This window comes from Centruroides vittatus, unplaced genomic scaffold (genome assembly GCF_030686945.1).
Source record: "Centruroides vittatus isolate TY-2023 unplaced genomic scaffold, ASM3068694v2 contig_7, whole genome shotgun sequence".
Classification (NCBI taxonomy): Eukaryota; Metazoa; Arthropoda; class Arachnida; order Scorpiones; family Buthidae; genus Centruroides; species Centruroides vittatus.
This window is the reverse complement of record NW_027122442.1, coordinates 650,172-657,258: the sequence shown is the minus strand read 5'-3', so window position 1 is coordinate 657,258 and position 7,087 is coordinate 650,172. Positions and strand designations below refer to the sequence as shown.

At 36.1% G+C, this 7,087-nt stretch overlaps 1 long non-coding RNA gene across 1 annotated transcript in view; it reads right to left on the bottom strand.

The window, feature by feature from the left end:
- Positions 1-6,508: 6,508 nt before the first annotated feature.
- The window catches only part of LOC136980450 (uncharacterized), a 46,864-nt gene continuing 46,285 nt past the window's right edge, over positions 6,509-7,087 (bottom strand). Inside the window, exon 4 of the long non-coding RNA XR_010881558.1 lies at positions 6,509-6,947. This is a non-coding gene — a long non-coding RNA (uncharacterized lncRNA). The remainder of the gene's footprint in view (positions 6,948-7,087) is intronic.

The window sequence follows — 7,087 nt, the reverse complement described above, 5'->3', positions numbered from 1 at the left end:
CTTATCAACCTGATAAGACAAGGAAAATCTTGCAAAGAACCGTTTCAATCAAACAAACGATTCACATGTCTAATATAATCAACACTTACACATTAAAAAAAAAAAGAGTGGAGTCTGTTTATCGCTCGTATACTCACTAATTGTTTGGAAAAGTTATCCAGGTAACAGAATTAGGGTTTATTTTTTCGATTTCTTTCCTGTAAAAATAGAATGTAAACTTTCTCTAATTAAAAATATAAAATTTCCATACACGAAACAAATTTTTATATATATATTTTTAATATAAACTCACTGTACACAATGATTTTTCTATGTACACGTATATCGTGCGTCCAGTCCGATTGTGCCTGTGTAAATAGTCAATATTCGCCGTAATACTTTGTTCCATAGAAGTTGGTAGAAATTTGCCGACCCTTGTGTACGTAATTACAGGACAAACACGAAGAACTCGTAGACAAACAGTGTTTTTGTCGAAGGACGAAAACTCACCTATTGTCGAGGTTGGCTGTGCAAATATATATTGCCACTCCCATCGGTCTTCGCTCATTTCCTGTCCGCGACTCTAGATTAATAAATTTTTCGTCATTGATCCGTTGCCGAGTCGAGGAAACTCTGTTGAAACACGTCACTAAGCGTTTACTAGAAACGACACAAGTTTCAATCTGTTCCCACTCCGACCATCAAAACAAATCCAAAGTTGGAAAGTTGGGTTTCTCAATAAGAATTTCGTGTTGATTTCGGGCTCTAAAGAAGCTAAAACTAAGAAATTTAATGATGCAAGAAGCAAGAATTGTATAGAATAATAGAATTTTATGAAATCCAATAGGATCAAGGACTACGAGGTTTATAAGTCCAAGGGCTCGAGACAATTGAAAGTTATTGGGTTTTGATCAAAGTTTTAGACAGACAAACGAAAAATATTGTCAAATTCTCATTTACTTCATTACAGGAGAGTCAGAAAGTAGCTTAAAAGTCTGGAAATTTTTAATTAATAAAGAAGTTAGTGGGCAGAAAGCGTAATGCAGATCGTGAGAATGGCGAAAACGTGAAGGAAGGGAGGTCGAAAATGTTAATTAACGAGTTTAGTAACAGAGACTTATTAATTACTTATCCAAAACAACATTTTTGATTCGGGCATAAGCGCGAGATCGATGAGAAATTGTTTTTAAAAACAGCCTTCCATATAATTAGTTGCATCCAGGTGTCGGACTATCTCCCTTCCACCCCGTCTGGCGGAAACGCAGTATCGCTCTAGAAACACTAAGTAATGATTTCTAATTAAAACATCAGTAATTAACAAGCAAGCCGATGCAGGTATGGGTTTTTATCCAACCCGACTGATCCGGAAGTTGAGAACTTCCTGGTCCGTCCCGACTAATTGCAAAACCCAAAAACTTCCTCCTGCATCGGTTATTAATAATAATAATAATACGACTTCGTCAAACAATTCGTAATTATTAGTTTGCTTAGGATACTTTCAAACTTGCACCCTCCACTGCCGCAAGTTTTACACTTTTCAACCAGTGGGTGACTGAAGAAATCATCGTCTAGTTTCAAATTTAAAGGATTTTCCTTTAAAATAGAAGCTTATCAGTCCTTAGGCTTTGATTCCTTCTTATAAATTTCCTAGTTTTGTAATCCTTTATCCTTCAGCTTGCTTCTTACTCCTCGAAAGTCTTGTAAAGTTCTTAGACCTTCGTCCTTAGTCCTTAATGATTGCTCTTGTAGAAGTTTCTAGTGCTTTATCTTATAAAGTTATTGATTTTTAATCTTTCCTTCTTGATCCTCTAAAATTCACCAATCTTTATTCTTAGTTTCTTAAGCCCTTAGCTACAAGCATTATCTTCTTTTCTTCTTCTTAAGCATTCGGAATTAAGTTTCTCGGTTACAAAACTATTTTCTTTCATTCTATTCTATCCATAATCTTAGTAATCAAATCGATTAAAGATACAAAATTCCAAGGGGTTTTTTCCTTGTAAATCTAACCGATTTAAAGGTGTCCTATAGAGGTATTTCCGATTTGGAAGAATTCCAAATTTGTTTAGATTCCGAAGAGATAAAATTCCATATCGATTCAGATTTTGGAAAGAAGATAAAAATTTCAACTTTGGATCCAAAATATTGTTCGCCTCGAATTTTTTACATTAAATTAAACCGATATTATATACAAGTTTTGTCTTATTTAGTCTGTTATTATCTAATTTTAGAGATAAATAAATAAAACACTTCAGTCTTTGATACGCTTTAATTAGCGGGATTCAATGGATCCTAATGAAATACCGCATCTGAATAATTCTATGAGGATCCTGTAATCATATACAATACCTCAAAATGTGTGCCATATCCGTGATTAGAAGATAATACTGAAATTTGTAAGCTTGAGGAAGCGTGGATCCTTTCAAAAATGTTCGAAATTATTAGATTTTTCCTAAGAATATTTGATTATTCTATCATTTTCTAGGCATTTCACGATGTGATGCCCAGGATCGTTATTAAATAATGATCCTGAGCATCCTCGACATCATCGGTACGATCGGAAGGATGAACCACTTTGAATTATAAACAATAGACTTAGGATAGTTTTTAAAGCGATATTTTCCGAATATTTATATTTTGACACCGATGAAAAGCGATGAGACAATCGGAGACACACGTGTAAACTATAGAATTATCCGGGCAGACGAGAACGGGTAGAGAAAAAGAAATGGATTTTTATCACATTTCGGAGGTTGCTGTGTGTTAAATTGTATCGCAAGAAAAATATGGACGTGGTTAAAAACAAGAACGGCCACCTAATTAACGACCTGTCTATCCGAGACGTGTGAAAACAATGGGAGTGAAGTGAGGCGGTTATAATTAAAGCCCAACTCACCCAGACACCAATTAACTTTGTCGTAATAACATCTTGCCATTGGGATTGCGTTTTAGAAACATGCCAAGTGTGCTTCAATTCGTGAAGATCAGACGCCACCAGAAGATACAGATTGAGTTATTATAACCACACGAGTTAATTTATCCCCCTCTTTGCCGCTTGATATAGAACTGTTTAGGAGGTTGACCCGGTTGCGAACGTGTCTGTTCGAACTCGAAGAGGGGTGAGAGTTAAAAAAGGGTGTGTGTATGTATGTATATATATATATATATATATAAAAGTTGGACTGAAAAGAAGGAGAAGAAAGAATAATGATGTTGAAGAAGATAAGTCTAACGATACAAGAGTCGTAGGAAATCTGCCCTGGCGAGGGAACTGATGTGTCGGACCATCACGAAAAGAGTGTAAATGACCTGACTCAGAATATGGCATTTCCGCCAGACACGATTAAGTCTAAATATGGCGACTACAAAAAAGTTTTTTTCGACCTCCACACAACGTTGCTTACATTGTGTTCGTCGACAACCATCCGAGCCGATTGTATTGACTCCATAGGGTGAGAATTTACGCAAGGGTGCCGCGTCCAAACCACTTTATGAGGATCATCATCTGATGAAAAAATCCGGAATAGAGGGGTGAGAGAGAAGATCTACGTTCCGCGTCGTATGAGTGATTTTTTCCGGGAAATTTTCATTTCGTTATTGTTAAAGAGGACGAAAGGAACCCGGAAGTATAAATGAGACATCTCCCATAATTAACGTCAATTGTCTGACAATGATACTGGATAATTTCTTTCTCGTTTGCTCGGTTGAACCGCGTGCAGTTTGTACGACGGCTCTCTATAAAAATTGGCTCCCCCCTATGAAAATATATACTAAATTGGACGGTCCACCTTTACGGTTCGTAAAGAACGTTTAACCGAACTAAAAAGTGTGTATTTATGTCCTTCTTTCGTCTTGCATAAAGTCGCTTTCAATAGGAGAACGTCGTAGGAGTTTGAGAGATTCCAACAAAAATTCCCTTTGCAACACCCGTAAAACGTTACCCAACTTTCAAGTATCGCGTTAATAGTGTTGTTGTTGGGCATCCGAATCTAAATATTCAAAAAAAACACCACAGGAATTTCTTCAAAAATTGCAAATCGTGTGGTATTTCAACGTCTTAGAATTGTCGGCCGAGAAAAGTCAAAAAGTTGTTATTTTTGGAATAAAAATAAAAATTATTTTGTTTAAAAATATTGTAAGAAAAATAATTTAGTGTTTAACAGATATATTTTTTTTTATTATTTTCTGTTTCTGGGAGTTGCAAAATCCGCTACGAGTAGAACCAGTTTTGTAGCACGAATAAAGCAAAACTATGGATATGCTCAGGTAAATGTAACAATTTAAAAGCCTACCGGATAATTTAGAGTGGAAAAATTTTATCTCGGAGTAAGATCTAGTGTACGGTGTTCGGATATTATCAATGACACTTGGTCAAAATGGTAGAAGGGGGATTAAAGTTAGCTTCAGTTGTTTGTAACCAAACATTTATCAGCTACATAATACAAAAGAAATGGGTCGGTTTACTTAATGGAACGGTATTTTTCTAAAGTTCTTTTACAGTTAATAGCACACGATGGTGCATGTAACAGTACTACATTAGGTGCAATATCAATGAAGACTTAGAGAAAAAAAAATCGTCATAATTCACTTAACCGAACATCATTTTTCATTTCGCTCTATCATTTGTATTGTTTGGCAACAGGGTTGTGGGTTATTGACCCACACCAGCCTTTCCATCTTTAGCATCAACTCGTTTCAGATCCGTATCTTTTGTAACGAATTTGTTTGCGTATCTTAACTGTCGACAGCAGATTGACAAGTTATTGTTACCTTTCATTATGTCACCTAACAAATTTCTCGGCGTGTACACACGTTGGCCAATTTTCGCCCGGTTTCTATGACGACCGATAATTACTAGTTTCGAGACACGCGACCGATACGCGCCTGACGTCAACGAGAAAACCCCGTCTTATATATCCACCGACCAATGCCGGTGTGTGTTTCGAGACCACGTCACACGCCAATATTCTCATATACCTGTATCGAAGGCATTTAAAATTTTAAAGCGGGGTGTGTTATATATGTATATATATACAGTATATATAAACACGTGATTGGTGGTGGGTATTTTTGGAATTTTATTCGAGCGAAAGGGAGAGCGACGTTTACAAAAGTTTGGAAGAAACTTTTTTGTGGAGGGACATTATACTTTATCAAACAAGTCCGTTACTTTGAAACTTTTCAGTAAGAAAGAGCTTCGGGAGCATGAAAGTTGATCGGTATGTCTTTCCAGGATGGTCGTCCAACCCGCTGAGATGAGTGATGGCTCGTGGCCACACGGTGAAGCTATGAAAAACGGTGCTGTCTCCGACAGATGGTCTAACACTTATCTTCCTCGCATTCACCTTCTTAATTCTTTTTCAGATACTGTTCTAAGTGGCTGTCAGATCCTTTTTCGAATCGATAAAACCGTCTCGCGATTATATAAAAGCTCTAATTTTGTAAAAAAAAGACTGCAAAATCTTGTAAGAATTCACGTCTTAAAGAATGCGCCAAAACTCGACTCGTTCGTTTTTGTTCCGTGTCATTTCTTGCCTCGAGCAACTCGCGAAGTCCATGAGAAATATGGTGTTTGTCACCCCATTCGACAGGGGATTTACTACGTTTTTGAATATAAAAATTCAGTTGTAAAAACCTCTGTTTTTCCCCTCTGTTTCCGGTCATAAATGATTTATTCCTTAATTCACTTTATTCATTAATGTCCGTCTAGTTAAGTGAGATTTTTTTTGAATATTTTTCAGTTTTTTAAAACCCTAAACAAAGTTTATTATTTGTTTATCTCGAGTTTAAACTTATTAATTAAACATAAACCAGAAGAATTGTTACGGAATGCGTTTTTTAAAGGTTAATTTCGCTCTTTTTTTCTGTAGAACAAAACGTTCTCGTAATAGGTCCAATATAAAGTAGACGACATTAGGTCTGCTGTAAACAATAGCGCATAATGACCAGCTTCCTGTGTTAGTATCTACTTTGTATTTTTTTTTTCTTTCCCCTATCTAACATATGGATTATAGGAACTCAACAAACGGCATTCCCCATTAACTTACCTATTAATGCAAAACGAAATGTTTCGCAGAAACCAAGTTTTTAAAGTATGTTAAACTCCATGAAAGGGAAGTAATAATAAGAATTTTCTTCTTTATTTAACAATATTTAGCATAATTAAGGCATAGAGATAACAATTGTTTGCATAAATCATCGAAATTCCATTAAAAATGCCCATTAATGCTCGATTGCGAGCGGGGTGCTTCTAGATGCCACGCGACTTTCGATACCCGTTTAAAATTCTAAAAGGCGCCGAATTTTACGGGTTGTATATAAACTTAATGCGAAATATAATGCAAATTTTATGAATTGCAACAAGTGAGGATCGATACTCCTTCGAGAATTGCCGGTTAAAACAGATACAACGAATGAAAAGAATAACGGATTATAGGAATACGCCTGATTAAATTAACGAAGGGATAGAGTTTGTAATGAAGAAACCCACGTTTTAATACGTATAAAACTGCAGAAAAGTAGTGAAATCGGCACCATTTTTAATCTTTATTCAATCACAATTCAGGAAGCGCAAGTTAGTCGACAATTACTACATAAAGATAATGACGAAAAAAAAGGTTAAGAGTGCATTGAAGGTGACGTCTAAGTATTGCTTAGATGAAGAAAAAAGTTACATATAACGAGCCAAGAACATAAGAAACAGTACAAATCAGCAGATACTTTTTTGAGGTACGAAGGCAGACGGAGTGAAGAGACAGAGGGGAGAGGGTAAAGAAGTGAAGGAGGATAGGAATAAAAAAAAAGGTGCACGGTGAAAAAATCTACTAATGTGATTTTTATGACAGGGTGTTCGATAGTTGCCGTTATCTTCGACACAGCCATAAAGCTCCGTTTCTCTTCAACCACTTTAAGCCTTTAAGACGGAATCCACTTTTTCGTGACGATTCCCGAGGACACACGATTTTTGCTTCCTGTGATGGAAGAGAAAAGAAAATTGTATCAAACAGACATAGAATAAAACCTTTAATGCTTTTACTTTCTACATAATCGACTACCGCCTCCTCTATTCACTTCCAACAAAGGTCTTCTTCCGGATCTACCATGGGATATC